Here is a 16,920-nt window from a genome sequence, read left to right on the forward strand (position 1 = left end):
TTCCTCCCCTTCCCTCCCCTTCCTTCACCTCCCCTTCCTTCCCCTCCCCTCCTTTCCCCTCCTCTCCCCCTCCCTTTCCCTTCCTTTCCCTTACTTTTTTGGCATTTCCCACTTAAGGCTCATAGTTCTGGACTATGGACTTTGCCCCAGACTTCGTCAACTGTGTCTGGTGGTTCCTAAGTTCCTTTTGGTCCTAGTTTTCTACAAAGCCCTTGTGTTGCCATTGCTGCTGTTATGCTCTGGGTTGAGACAGGCCTGACAGTGTATTAGTTGAGTCTCAGTGTTCTCTAAGAACACAAGAGAAAGAACATTAGAGAAAGTAGAAACTCTCTCCGCCNGCCTATAGAGAGAAAACCTTCCCCTCTGGGGCAAATATTTGACCCTGGGGGCACAGCTTCAGGTCCCACATGTAAAATGCTGCTCTTGGGATGCTAGTTACACTTTTAACCAGCAAGTACTGTGCTTTACCCACTCAAGTACACAGTTTTGTTTGACCAAGAACTTACACAGATCCCAGGTTCCCATATTCAAGTAGTTTTCTAACCAGAAATTGAGGAATACCTGAAATGCTTCATATGTTAACCTTGCTGAGCTGTTCACTATGTTAGTTGCACCACAGCTAAGAGAACTGGAAATCCAGACAGAGCCTCAGTGCAGAATCAGCCACCTTCCTCCAAAAACTAACCTGCAGGCCCCATTAGAGAGCATACCAAACTAGAAGTTGTCAACTATATTGCATAACCAACCAGATGTGTCTACACAATGACTCTTGTGCTAATAAATTAGGCATAAATTCAAGAAATAGAACCAAATGTTCCTAATGAATGTATCTCAAGAATAATTTCAGCGTGTACAAAAACAAGGCCCAGTATAAAGAAGGTGCTTGTAAAGATGAGAGTGACCAGATAGTGTATGATCAGGTTGGGCAGTTTCATTAGCAACTCTGTCCCTATCAGTGTCTGAGGCCACCCTCTAAAACTCCATGGCAAACTTCCAGAGTTTTGTTAAGATAGGGTAGGTTATCCATACCAACCCTACCTTGAAAAAAAACTTCTAAAAACCTTGATGCAATGTCAAGAATGCCTTCTTTAAACAACTGAAATGCTGAAAAGGGAGTGACATGTTACCTGGACAAAACAAAGAGAAAATTTTCCAAATCAGAGCATTGTTTACATAACCTCTTAGGATAAGAGTACCATAAACCAAAAGTTGAAATATATACAGAGTATGGAGCCTAACATGATTGCCTTCCTTCAAATAGCTGGTACCCAAAAAGGTACTACCCCTAGGGTGCAGGGTGTGGCCCAGACCTCATACAGAAGTTCGTCTCAGTTTTCACTTCCCTGATATATAGGGAATCCCAAGCCTGAAAATTTAAGGTTGTCTTCCACTAGGAGTACCCTCAATTTCCCCCATATATTCCATCGAGCAGAAACTAATGGAAATCCTCTCTGGTCAAATGTGACTTCATCCTAGCCCAAAGTTCTTGCTACAGATAATTGTTAAAGTATGATGACCAGAATAATCAGGCACATAAGCAAATGAGGCACATGGTAAGAACAAGCAGAACAGACTAAAGAGAGAAACACAAAATTTCTGTTAATAGAATTATTAGACACAGGTCATAAAACAAGTAGATCATAAAAGAAACCATTTAAACATTTTAAAATTATAAAAAAAATAAATCTCACTTCTGATCAGTGTTAGAATAACAGAGAACAATTTATTCTGATGCCTGAACAATAAAAACTACAAATAAATGAAACAATGATTATCAAGACACTGGACATCAGGTTACCAGGGACAATGATCCATAAAGATAGTTAACAGAAAATGTGTTCCCCACAACTGTCCTAGCTTAATGCCTTGAAAGTTCCAGGTCTCATCAGTAGAGCCTTGTATGGACTTCCTGAATTGAGGAGTTAGGAAAGGGTGTTGGGAAGAATGAAGTGGCTAAAGTTTGTTAGACAGATTACCAGAGAGGAGGCTGTACAGACAGAAAACTTAGGCGATCTACAGGGATATATGTGTGTGATGTGTGAAACTACCCAAGACTGGGGAAAGAGCTATCCAAAAGGACTAGAGGGAACAATACCCAAAACTCATACTGAACTGAGAATAGAACCTATTCCTACCTATCCGACTTGTAAGTATCACAATTCATGGGTAAAGTACTCATGAAGTTCTTGTCTCAGTAGTGGGGAATAATTACTCCTCCATCAAATAGATCTGGTCCTATCTAACAAATCCAAAGAATCTGACTCTTTCCAAGTAGCTGAACTGCATTCCAGTTACAAGGTCAAAAATATTTCTAGAAATACAAAAATATCCAGTATCCAACAAAGTAAAATGTCACAATGTCACAATGTCTGATATCCAACAAGGCATTACAAGCATGCAAAGAATTATAGAAATACACCACATAATGAGGGAGAAACCAATGTAATTGACCTGAATCTGACAGAATTGTTAATGTTGGCAGAAAAGGGAATTAAAACAGCTATTTTAACGGTAGGTCTGTGTGCAAAAGATCAAAAAAGAGACATGGAAGATACAAAAGAAGACTAAATCAAAATTCTATAGATGAAAACTACAGTACTTAAAATGAAGACTATACTGGATGAGATTAACATCACCTTAGCCATGGCAAAAGATTAGTGACCTTGAAGACATGGCTATCAAAACTATCTATCTGTCTGTCTGTCTGTCTCTCTCTATCTCTCTATCTACTATTAAACATTGAGTTCATACTACTACCAAACTAACAAAACATGGTTCTATTTAGTGTTCCCGTTTTCATATTTGTAACCATCTTCTCTGACAATTAGAAACCTGGCCTCTATTATCCAAATATATTTACTTTTTTGCTTAATACTAGAAATCACCAAAAGTAGTTCAGAATTGATAATGTGTAACTACAAAAATAAACTCACCTGGAAAACCTACACAAAATTCCTTTTTGAAGTAACTTTAGATAGAATGATAAGCACGTTGATATAGAAAAATATATAGATGCATGTCTTTCTCTATATAGATTCATATGTACATATACATACATTTACATCTACATGTATTGAAGAACATACATGTATATACATACACATATTTCCTATCTCTGTCTATGGAGAAAACCTAGAAATGTGACACCACACTGGCAATATGCATACTTAGTGTTCATATCTTATTTCAGAAATACCATTCTGAAAGAAAAAAAGAAAGAAAGACTATTCTCTACCACAAGGAAACAAAGTTCTTTGGGAAATTGGCTTATCCCAGGACTGGGGCTGGGAAAGTATATGACAACCTTTGCATACCATGCTGTTGAAAAAAGAAGAAAGTGGTCAAAAAAATGGCAGGTACATGTTAAAAGGACAGAAAATCCAGCTTAAAGTGTGTACCAATGGCCAAATCAGGGACAATCTGACCATCAATATTAAATAATGGCAAAAATAGATAATAGTCCACAGAAATAAAAGGAATTATTTCTCCTGAAATAAATAAGTAAATAATGCAGAAGAAGGAAAAACTCTTTCTTATAATGGAATATGAACTAATAAGTGCATAAGAAATGATGGAATTGTAAAATCACCATTTGTCAGCCATCATAATAAAAACTGATTCAGGCAAGAATCAACAATGAATGCTAACACTAGAGGTAAATGTTTGATGTATAACCAATTAATTCCATAGTCTCAAGGTATCTCCCAGAAGATATTATTTACAAAGGGGAATATAATAGCTTTATAGTAAAGAAACCTGGCAGACACCACTTTAACGAAATGATCAAAATGATCACAAAGTTAGCAGCATCAGTAATGGGACAAACTGACATTTCTTTGCATCTTGATATCATGCACTGAGAACACATCACTTCTGTGACATTTCTGCCAAAAATGCATAATGAGAATCTAATCACGAGAAAACATCAGACAAACCCAAACAGAGGTACATTCTACAAAATGACTGCCATGTAATCCTCAAAATCTTCAAGGTTATGACAAAGGAAAATGAATGAATTGCTCCAGGTTAAAGAGACTAAGTAAAGAGACATGACAATTGAATACAACTCATGATCCACAAGTTTCTTCTTTCTCCTACAAAGGACATCATTGAGATAATTGGTAACATTTGAATAAGGTCTGTTGATAAGCTAACAGTGCTGTGTTCATATTAGTTTCTTGGTTTTTGTAATTGTTCTGTGGTTTTAAAAGGGAATGAACTTGCTGTTAAGGAATATAAACTGAAGCACTGTGTCTGCAACTTATTTTAATGGTTCAGAAAAAGAAATCACAGACACACAGACATAAACACAGCGAGAGAGAGAGAGAAAGAGAGAGAGAGAGATGCAGGGAGGGAGGGAGGGAGACAGAGAGAGTGATAAAGCAAATGTAATAACATAATCTTTTGGTAATCTTGGTGATAACTACTATACTTTCAACTTCTCTGTAGGTCTGAAATTAGGTTTAAAAGGTTTTTAAAAAGTCATCTTGCTTAAATACATAAGAATGTTTTGTTAAAACTATTAGTCCCAAAGTGGAAAACTGTAACTTCACAGTGGAGAAATCTAACATATATCACCATGAACAAGTACTCAATGATTAACACCATTAATGTCAATAACATGTGTCTCCTGATACTAAGTAATAAGAAGGAAAGAAAGTTCATAGGATAACCTGAATATAATCCTGAGGCAACAGAACATGAATCCAGATTTAGAGAACTTTCTGAAACATAACTCAACTGTATTCTTCAAAAAAAATTTGAGTCATAAAAGACAGAGTGGGGAACTGTTTCAGATTAAAGAAGTATAAAAAGACACAACAAATAAATAAATGCAAGGCATGTTCCTGCAAAATAAATTGGAAAGCCTAAGTGAAGGGTATAGGATAATTTTTTGTATGATCCTTTTCTTATTTATTTTGAGAGGGAGCTTGTGTGAGCAGGGGAGGAGGAAAGAGGGAGGGTGGGAGAGAATCTCAAGCAGGCTTCACACTTCAGAGCAGAACCCTACCTGGGGCTTGATCCCACGGACTGTGAGATCATGACCTGAGCCAAAGTCAATGCTCAGACGCTCAACTGACTGAACCACCCAGGCCCCTTTTGTGCGTTTCTTGCAAAATTTCTGGGTGAAATAATTTAAAAATAAAAAGTACAAAATGAATCTGAAAAGCTTTGATTCTTTTTCTATGCTTTGAAGTAGTATAAATAGTACTGAAATAACATTATTTTTGAAGGTTTTGTAGAACTTTCCCTTGAAGCCTTCGTAATCTGGTGCCATTTATTGGAGGGAGGGAGATCCTTATCTAAATTTGTATAACTTTATTTTGGAATTCGCCTAGTAGTCTTTCCTTCTCTATTGGAGTCAATTTGGCAAGTTGAATTATAGTAAAAATTATCTGAGTTTTCAAATTTATTTACATAGAGTTGTGCAAAATAGTTTGTTTTCTGGATAAAAACAATAGATATTTATTTCTCATGATTTTGTGCGTTGATTGAGTGATTCTTCCCCTTTGCGCTACCTCACATGATTTGGGAGGTCAGTTGGCAACGGGGCTGAATGATCTCGGAAGGCTTCACTCACATATATGATGATTGGCAGGCTGCTAGCTGAAGCATCTCAACTCTCCACATGGACTCTTCAATTATCTCAGGCTCATTCAGGTGAAGATGATCTCAGAGTCCCAAATTCAACAAGGGAGAGAAAGCATCAATTTATAAGCATTTTGAATGCATCACATTCAGGAAAGCACCATTAACCATAACAAGTCATATGGTCAAGCCTCAATTCAAAGAGTAGAGTAATAGGATCCATTTCTTGATGGGGAGAGTGGCAAAATCACATTGCTAAAAAACATGCATTTAGGATTTGGGATAACTGGTCATCATTTTGCAATCTATCACACCTTGTCAGGCTGAGTGTTCGTAGCCTTCTCTAAAGTGGATATAATCTTGTGGGCATTTACATGGGAAATAAATACCTTATACTGTGTCCACTCCAAGAGGCCCATCTGTATATTTCTTCTCCATACTTCCTAGGTGCCAGTCTTCTGATATTGATCTTTCCAAGTCCCTGAGAAGTTGGTCAAGCTATTAACTACCATCCATGAATAGATTAATATTCTAGGCCATTTCTCTTTGAAGTGGACACTTGGAGTTTTGACCAGTAGCACTAATTCACTACAGTCCTTCTGGGCTAACCCTGAGTAAAGCCGCAATACACCATCTATCCACTTCTGGCTTGTTCCAGCAAACCATGCAGATGTATACAAAAACCAGTTCTGTTCTCTACTTTCCCTGTTAACTGGTCATAGGAAATTCTATGAGGGCTGAAGGAAAGCAGTGAAGGATGTACAGTGGAAGTCTAAACCATCTGTTGTGCAGTTTACTAATGCCTTCCACACTTAGCTGTTTTTATATACCATTTTCATTTTACAATGGAATACTGCTACACATATCCAATTTTATGATCTGATGAGTTAACAACACATATTTCATGATGGGAATTTCAGGTTAAATAGTTACTTGGTATTCCACAATCCAATGTTTAGTCTCTACTAGGGTACAATAGGGAAACAGGATTTGCCTTTCTAATAGAGGCTGTTGATAAAAAAGGGCATGCCTTACTCAAAAACTCTAGGGGCCTTGTGCAGTGATTCTCCAACTGGGGCTTGCCAGAGACTACACAGAGAATTTCTGTCTACGACATTCACTTTGACAACTCTAATATGTACTGTTGGGTCTGCTGAATCATAACACCCAATCAGTATTGTAGTTTTTTATCACAGCCTCGTTCTGCTGCGGAGCCTTTATTCCTTTGGCCCCTCTCAAAAATGGCACTATGATAGATTTCCTGGTAAATGGCTTGGAGCAGCACACCTGAATGTGCTATCTGTTCTCTACAAAAATTCAAAGATGTCTATAAAACACTATTGTCTTTTCTTGGCTGTGTGTTGCAAAGGGAAGCTACCTATTTCAGGCCACTGGATCCCTAATAATTTTGCTAATAAGGCAGGCTCCTGGGTTTGATGCGAACTATCTCCCATTCTCTGGCACCATGTGTCTTATCTAGAATACCTTCTACATTCTCTTCATCAGCTCTGGTTAGCATGAGTCAGTTCTGTAAGTCCTGTGCAATTTTCTGTGTGATATGAAAATAACAATGGCTCCTCTAGACTATCTCATGAAGGAGAGCAGGGGAACTGACACAGTAGGAGAGTGAAGCAGTTTCTCCTGTTGTGTCCACAGTAGACTTAATATTATCAGCTGATGAGGATAGGAAGTGGGCAAATCCATTTGATAGGTTAATATTTGTGCACCAATGAAGGAGGCATTAATTCTCCTGGGCCAGATAAAGAGAAGTGGAGAAGGCTCATATTAGAAGACACATTGTTGCTGAGTTTTCAGGGCTGGATAGGAGTTCCATTAGTTGAGAACCATGTGCACTACATCAATCCTGTGCACGGATTTGGAAATAAACGAGATGTTCCTGGGAACAGTAGTATATTTGTATCACCCAATCAGCAAGAGTTGGATCATGGACTTGGGCCAGATCCAGCTCTTGATAGGCTTAGGGCCTAGAGAGTCAGTTACTACATCAAGGTTCCCACACATGAATTTACGTATGCCTCTTTTGNGACACTCACATAGATATAGGACCTTCAGGTGGTCATAGAACGTTTTGCAACAAAATGAAGTTCACCTCTACTCTCCTGCACTTCTCACCCTACCAACTCCAGAAACTCTCTTTTCCCCCAAAGCCCCACCAGCCCTTTTACTTCCTGCCCAGGCCTGGTATCACCCAAGTTTGGGGCCTGAACTTGCTGAGGAGATCCAAGCCCTTCTTCCCAGTACCTCTCTAAACCAGTGGCAACTTGGCCTCCTGAAAGATGAGATGCATCTGAGCAGCTAGGCTCCTCAGCATAGCTGATGCTTTCCAACTGCTAAGGATCCTCTGTTCATTTGGACTTGCCTCAATAGTCTCATGTAGCTAGGACCTAGTCATTGTTACTAAACTCAAGATATCAGAGAAAATACTGACTGGAAATTCTTGTCTTTTTTTTTTCTTTTTAAAAAGTGTAGAACCTCTGGGGTGCCTGGGTATCTCAGTTGGTTAAGCATCCGACTCTTGGTTTCAGCTCAGGTCATGATCTTGTGGGTTTGTGAGAGAAAGCCCCTCATCAGGCTCTGCACGGACAGCACGGAGCCTGTGTGGGATTCTCCCCCCCCCGCCCCCTCCCCCACTTGTGCTTGCTCTCCCTCTCTCAAAATAAATAAATTTAAAAAACATTTACAAAATATAGAATTTCTGTCTAATAACTAGCACCCTCGCCCCTCTAAGCAGAGAGTCAAGTGGGACAATAAGAAGTTGTCTTGTTTTCTGTACAGTTAAGAACTAGGGAGCTCAATGTGTGTTTACAACGATAGCAAAGTTAAAATAGCTCATACTACTTTGCCAAATGAAGGATAACAGAGACATAAACACTGTCCTTAAAAAGATTCTTTTAGAAGAAAAGTATGAATTGAATCATTTACCGAAGTACTGTTTGAACAGATGGTGTGATTAACAGCTAACATGTAAGCCATCTTGGGAGCTTATGGAAAAGTAAACAAGTGGAGCTAAAAAGAAATCACTTTATTCCCCAAAAGGTTCTTTCATTCATTTTACTAGGAAAATTGGAAAGTCTGTGTTTGGAAGGCTGTGTTCCCTTGGGGAGGGGGGGGTGTCAGGAGTGAGCAAGGAGGAGAGCCTCTTCAGAGCAAGAGCACATTGATGCAATGTTGAACTCCAAATTTGTCTCCTGAAGGATGAGATGGGTCTGAGCAGCCAGACCCCCTACACAGCTGACCCTTCCCAACCACTAAAGATGCTCTTCATCTCTCTGTGTCCTGAAAGCCCTCATGTGCCCAGGTGGAAGAAAAGGGAGTCAGGAGCTGGGAATCAGTTATGTAACAGGCACTCTGCTTAGGAACATTACAAGCACTGTTTCCTCTAAGGCTAGCTCGCCGTGGCCCTGGGGGTCACACGTTATAAGGCCAATTTTCCCAATAGGGAAATTGAGGTGGGGAAAGGGCAAGATATCTCCCAGAGCCACACGCGTACGTCCTTTGTGGAGCCGCCCTTGAAATGCTGGCCTGTTGAGCTTCAGGCCTTAGGAGAGGCAGCTGATTGCAGAGGGAAGAGCACTGGCCATGTCCGGAGACATGCGTGTGAAAGGCTCCTGTGCCTCAGAGACAGTAGCTGTTGCCTTCTGTGCCCCAGTTTCTCCATGTTTAAACCATGGAAGTGGCACCACATGGGCTCCAAAGTCCTCATTTGGGTATGAAAATGGTATCTGCATATCAATCAAGCTGGCTCCCCCAGGCCCATCATTCCTGATCATCTTCAACTGAAATATAGAAAAAGTCCTTACACAGAAGGGCACTCTAGCTATGGTGCCACCTACTTAGGCAAATCTCCAAGGAATCGGCTGACCCTTGGCAGAACTCTCTCTCCCCTGCCTTACCCTAGCATTATCTTATCATATCACAGCATATCTTATCCACTTAGTGATGGCCCACCACACTTTGTCCTAGTGTTTTCATGTGACTAATATTTATTGAGTATGTAGTAATGCTCCAAACACTGTGCTAGGTACTGTGGAAACACCTGGGAGCCAGGACACAGTGTCTCTCCTCGTAAAATTAAGCCCAGTGGGAGAGAGACAGAAGAGAAACAGATAGGTAAAACACAGAAGGATAAGTGTGAGCACAAGAAAAGGGAACCAGAGTTCTACCTGAGGAGTCTAACTATGTTACCTTGAGGTAATGATGTTGACATCAAATTAAACTTTTTGTCAACCATCCAGATATTTAGAATAACCCCGGTGACTGTTGCAGATTTGCCTGGTTTATTATACTGGCACTTGGTAGCACTTAGATGAAAATGTTAGATTCCCATGCCATTTAGGGCCACGCCAGCAAGGGAATGAAATATTTTGTTTCCAAAGATCTAGAGACTTAATTAAGGAGGAAAGCAAATTTAGTGTTAGTAGTCTGGAAATAAACTCCTTCTCTTGGGCATGTTCGTGTAAATACTTCTGAACTCTTTCACGAGAAGGGCCTTCTAATTGCCTCTCTGGGACCTAATCCTGGAGGCTTTGAAATGGTTTCCCTTTGCAACTTTGAAACCTTTGATACTGTGTCCCCTGATGACTGTGAAACCACCTTCCTCCCTGGTCTTTTTAATACTTGGACTTTAAGAGTAGTCCTCTCCCCATTTTAGTAAAGGTGCTGCTGTTTTTGAGTTACATTTGGAATTAACTTCAGGGCTCTGCTAAATAGAAGGAAAGCCTACCATGTTTTCTGTGTTCATATGTGACAATGCTCAGCCCAGGGATTCCTTCGTGGGCTGGAATGATCCATTGGAAAATTGCTTTCGGTCAACAGAAGAAAGAAATCCTGTAACACTTCAAGTATCTGTCTGCAAGGACACTTACTACTCTGCACCTCACCTTATAGACAGTTATGTCCAACTATTGCCCCTCATCTCATTAGTCAACTAAGAGTTCCTACAGGCAATAACAGTGCTTGAATTCTCCTTAGATGCTAAATACCTAGTGCCAATGCCTTGTATGTAGGAGGTATTGTTCAATATTTGGCCACACTCCAAACTTCCAATGTTGCTTTATTGATTTCTTTGTACTGTTTTATTGTCACATAAAGCATGCCATAATTAATTCCCAAAGTCAGCCATCTTCATTCTATCCCACATAGCAATATTGTTTCATTATTTTACCGGGTGTTAAAATTAGACTCTAAAAGTTTTTAAAATGTTTTTATTTATTTTTGAGAGAGAGAGAGACAGCATGAGCAGGGGAGGATCAGAGAGAGAGGGAGTCACAGAATACGAAGACAGGCTCCAGGCTCTGAGCTAGCTGTCACCACAGAGCCCGATGCAGGGCTCGAACCCACTAACCATGAGATCATGACCTAAGCTGAAGTCGGACGCTTAACCGACTGAGCCACACAGGTGCCCCTAGACTCTAAGCTTCTTAAGTCCAAGGAGTTTTCTAGTTTTTTTAAAACATTATGTTTGTTTATTTCCAGTGATTTTCATAAAAGCTAACTTCTAGACTTCTGTATCATATATTGCTCCTGGAGGAAAAAGGAATGTAACAAACTGTTCTTCAATTCACCATGTGGACTGTTCTTTAGGTTAAAATACAATTAAAGTGCAACCAGTGTAAATAAAAGTTTGTAATAATTTCTTCTAAGCTTGTGAATAATTTATTTCTCCATTTGTTCCATTTAGTGTTAGTGAAAAGTTTTATATTGACTTGTTTATTGGTTAAAAGAAATCAATATTATTTACCATGATTTTGATAGTCTTTATATTGACCACAAGAAACTGATCGATTTTCTAGTTCCATGAGGGAATGCTTGAGTGAGAAAGCAGGTCACAACATTTTGTAGTGTGACATCATGAGTGTGAAAATACCACAGGAACAGGAAAGAGCCCAAATGTTGTTAATGGTCACAACCAAACAGTCGAATTCTTGGTGATTTTTGTTCAGTCACCTGTGGTTTTAGGTGGCTTCCATGTTTTTTCTATAATGAGTAAAGAAAATGTGATTAGAAACAATTATTATCTAGTGAAATCCATCTGCTTTATAGAAGAGAAAACTAATGTCCACCGTGTTTTGGCAAAACCGGGACAAGAAATCTGGCCTCAGGACTTTTAGACTAAGTTGTTCTTTGAATTCAGATTTTAGGAAGATGTGGATATTTACATTTTCCCATCGTTATTGAGATAGAACTGACCTACAACATGGTCTAAATTTAAGGTGTACAATTTGATGATTTTATACACTTATATATTGCAAGTTGATTACCACTATAGCATTAGCTAACATCTCCCACACTTCACCTAATTACCATTTCTTTTTTGCAGTGGGAACATTTAAGATTTTACTTTATTAGCAACTTTAAAAATATTACCTGATTAACTATAAGCACCAGCCACACTGCACATTAGATCCCCAAACACATTCAACATAAAAGTGGAAGTTTGTAACCTTTGACCAAAATATCCCCATTTCCCCCACCCACCACCTCCTGGTAACCACTCTTCTACTCTGTTTTTTTATTTTTAGGTTCCACGTATAAATGAGATCATACAGTATTTTTCTTTTTATATAAAATTTCATGTTTTAAATACTCTAAACTTTGGGTGAAATAAGGATTCTGGACATTTTTTAAATGCAGCGGTCATTCAGGGCATCTGGGTGACTGAGTCTGTTAAGCACCCAATTCTTGGTTTCGGCTCATGTCATGATCTCACGGCTTTGTGGGTTTGAACCCCACATCAGGCTCTGCACTGGCAGCTTGAAGCCTACTTGGGATTCTCTCTCTCTCTCTCTCTCTCTCTCTCCTCCCCCTCCTCTCTCTCTGCCCCTCCCCCACTCATGCTGTCACTGTCTCTCTCAAAATGAATAAATAAACTGTTAAAAAATTTGTTTAAAAATGCAGCAGTCAGGTTTAAAAGCAATCTACTGGAAAAAACTGCGGGATGATGGGTGTGAGGGAGAGGGGAAGGGAGGTGATGGGCATGGAAGAGGGTACTTGTTGGGAGGAGCACTGGGTGTTATATGGAAACCAACTTGACAATAAACTATGAAGGGACAAAATGCAGCCGTCATTCTAAAGTCAAGTGGGACATGAAGAATGAATATGCTTACTCGATTTCCTCCTTGTAGACAAAGCAGTCATTTGGACTGATCGTCTTGCAGGGATCCCCCTTGCCCTACTCCTGAGTTTCTCCTCCCAGTCATGGCTCTCACCAAGTGCCTATTACCGGCAGTGCCTTCATTTACCCAGGGAGGCTCATCACCTCTGCTGCAAGAGAAGATTAGACTGTTTTGGCTAATGATTGTCAATGTGTGCATGTATGAGTTTGTTTCACTGAAAGGAATCTGAATTTTTACATGATGGGTGCTAATTCCTGCTAATTGCCACCACCTCATAATTAAATTGGCAGAGATTTCACTCCAGGGGCAGAGCATTGAAAACCGTCAGGCTTAAAGGCAGTCTTCTAGAGGACTCTGAGATTAGGGAGTGTGAGATCAACAGGTTGTTTCTTGGCCTCAGTTCTTGGAGGGATTCAGAGGACACAGAGTACCACAGAGAAGTGCTGTCAGGAGTGAGACACAAGACCTGTGGATGCCTAAGGAACCACTGTTTACAGTGAACTGTAGGGGACGTGTAGTTCCCAATTAGTATAATAAAAAAAAAAAAAGCAAATGCAAGGTGGTGTGCAGGCTAGGATATGATTGCAAGAATCATCACCATCCCATCTCGATCACCAATTGGCAAAATACAGCATGTGGGTCACAAGCAGCCCAGAAGCTTTTTATCTTAATGAAGTTTAAATAGTTCATTTTTTTAAGGTTTAGAGAGAGAGCACGCATGAGTAGGGGAGAGGGGCAGAGAGAGAGAGACAGAGAGAGACAGAGAGACAGAGAGAGAGAGACAGAGAGAAAGAGAAAGAGACAGAGAGAGAGACAGAGAGTCTTATGCAGGCTCCATGCTCAGTGCAGAGCCAAATGCGGGGCTCTGCAAATGACCCTGGAATCATGACCTGATCCAAAATCAAGAGTTGGATGCTCAACTGACTAAGCCACCCAGGTGTCCCCAATAGTTCATTTTTGCTTTTGTTTCCTTTGCCTCCATAGACATGCCTAGTAAGAAGTTGCTACCTGTGTTCTCCTCTAGGGTTTTGATGGTATTCTGTGTCACATTTAGGTCTTTCATGCATTTTGAATTTATTTTTGTGTATGGTGTAAGAAAGTGGTCCAGTTTCCTTCTTCTGCATGTTGGTTTCCAGTTTTCTCAACACCATTTGTTGAAGGGACTTTTTTCTATTGGATATTCTTTCCTGTTTTGTTGAAGATTAGTTGACTGTATAGTCATGGGTCCATTTCTGGGTTTTCTATTCTATTCCATTGATCTATATTTCTGTTTTTGTGCCAGTACCACACTGTCTTGATGACTACAACTTTGTAATATAGCTTGAGGTCTGGAATGTGATGCCCTCAGCTTTTCTTTTCTTTTTCAAGATTGCTTTGGCTATTTGGGGTCTTTTGTGGTTCCAGAAACATTTTAGGATTGTTTGTTCTGGCTCTGTGAAAAATGCTGGTGTTATTTTGATAGAGATTGCATTAAATCTGTAGATTGCTTTGGGTAGTATAGGTATTTTAACATTTGTTCTTCCAAACCATTAGCATGGACGTTTTTTCTTTTCTTTTTGTCATATATAGCATCATTATCAACAATAACCAAATTATGGAAAGATCCCAAGTGTCCATCAACTGATGAATGAATGAAGAAGATGTGGTATATAGATAGAGAGAGAGAATGGAATATTACTTAGCCATCCAAAAGAATGAAATCTTATCATTTGCAACGTGTATGGAACTAGAATGTACTATGTTCAGCAAAATAAGTCAATCAGAAAGACAAATATCATATGATTTCACTCATACGTGGAGTTTAAGAAATAGCACATGAACATAGGGGAAGGTAGGAAAAAAAAGGAGGCAAATCATAAAAGACTCTTAAAAAACTGAGTTTTGCTGGAGGGGAGATGGGCGGGAGAAGGGTTAAATGGGTGAGGGGTATTAAGGGGGGCACTTGTGAGGAGCACTTGGTTTTATATGTAAGTGATGAATCACTAAAATCTACTCCTGAAACCAATATTACTATATGTTAACTAACTAGAATTTAAATAAAAACTTGACAACAAGAACAAAACAACAGGAATAACAAAAAGCAGCCCACGATCTGCTTTAGTAGATAAGGTTTTATTAGAATACAGCTATGCCTATTTGTTTACATAATCTCTAACGCTGCTCCTGTGCTACAATGGCAGACCTGAGAAGTTGCAACAGAGACCTATGGCCTACAAAATGTAAACTATCTCTTAAATCACTGATTACAGAAAGAGTTAGCCAGTCCCTGTTCTAGATCATAAAAGAGAAAGGTAAGAATAAATAATCCGGAAAAGAAGCCATGGTAGAAGAGCGGTTAAAGAGATCTTAACCTGTAGTGTTGAAGCTCAGAAATGGAAGAACTTAACAGAGGAGAAAGGTGGTAGGTGGAAACTGTGTTCTTGGATTAAAATATACATGGATGAAGAAATTTCGATAAGGTGATTCTGAATCTGTTGTTAACAAAGTATGGCCTGCAAGTCAAACCTAGGTGTCATGTGTTTATTGTTGTTGTTTTAATAGACTATTTTTTAGAGCAAGTTTAGGTTTACAGAAAAATTGAGCAAAACATATAGAGTTCCCATATTCTCCTTTACCTTGGCCCACAGTTTTCCCTATTAATATCCTGCATTATTGTGGTACATTTGTTTAAAATGATGAACAAATAATGATATATTATTATTAACTAAAAATCATAGTTCACATTAGGTTTATTCTTTGTATTATACAGTTCTATAGTTTTTGACAAATGTATAATGCTATGTGTCAATCATTAGAGTATCATACAGAACAGTTTTACCAACCACCAGCAATAAATGAGAGTCCCTGTTGCTACCAGTCCTCCCAGTATCTAGTGTTATCAGTGTTTAGGATGTATCCATTCTAATACATTTGTAGTGGTATCTCATTGTTATTTTAATTTACAATTCCCCAAAGATATGTAATTTTGAGCATCTTTCATATGTTTGCTTGTCATCTGTGTATCTTCTTTGGTGAGGTGACCTTTCAGATCTTTTGCCCACTTTTAACTGTGTATTTCCTTCTCATTGCATATTAAGGGTTCGTTATATATTTTGGATACAAGTCTTTAATCACATATGGTGTTTGCAAAGATTTTGTCCCACTCTGTGGATTATTATTTCATTCTTTGAACAGTGTCCTTCACAGAGCACAAGTTTTACTTTTAATGAAATGCAATTTATCAATTATTTCTTTCATGGATCATGCTTATGCTGTTGTATCTAAAGGTTATCATCAAGCCCAACACAACATAGATGTTCTCCTATGTTATCTTCTAGAAATTTTACACTTTGCATTTTTAAATTCAGGTCTCTGGTTCATTGTGAGTTAATTTTTGTAAAGGGTGTAGGTATATATATCTAGATTGTGTTCTCATGTGGATACCCAGTTGTTTGAACACCATTTGTTGAAAAATTATCCTTTCTCCATTTAATTATATTTGCTCATTTCTCAAAATGAGAGTTGGCTATATTTGTGTTTATCTATTTCTTGGTTCCCCCTTCTGTTCCACTGATCTATCTGTCTATTCTTTCACAGTACCACACTGACTTTATCCCTGTAGCTTTATAGGAAGCCTTGATGTCAGGTCAGGTCAGTCCTTCAACTTTGTTGTTCTTTAGTATTGTGTTGGCTGCTCTGAGTCTTTTGCCACTCCATACAATCTTTAGAATCTATTTGTCAATATCTACAAAATAACTTGGCTGGATTTTGTTTTGGATTGTGTAAAATCTATAGATTAAGCGGGGAAGAATTGATGTCTCAGTTCATGCAAAAAAATCTGACAAAATGTAACATACATTCAAAATAAAACTCTCAACAAATTGGATACAGAAGGAAAGTATCTGAACATAAGTGCCATATATGACAAGCCCACAACTAACATATAGAAATCAGTTGCATTTCTATACACTAACAATGAACTATGTGAAAAACAGAAAATAATCCCACTCATAATAGTGGCAAAAACAATGAAATACTTAGAAATAAAATTTAACCAAGGAGGTGAAATATCTGTACACTGAAAATAATAAGCCATTGGTGGAAAAAATTGAAAGAGACATAAATAAATGGAAAGATACCTTATTCATGAATTGGAAGAATTAACATTGTTAAAATGTACATACCAATAACCCAATTAAAATGTACATACTATACG

Source organism: Crocuta crocuta, unplaced genomic scaffold, assembly GCF_008692635.1.
Source record: "Crocuta crocuta isolate KB4526 unplaced genomic scaffold, BGI_CrCroc_1.0 scaffold550, whole genome shotgun sequence".
Lineage (NCBI taxonomy): Eukaryota > Metazoa > Chordata > Mammalia > Carnivora > Hyaenidae > Crocuta > Crocuta crocuta.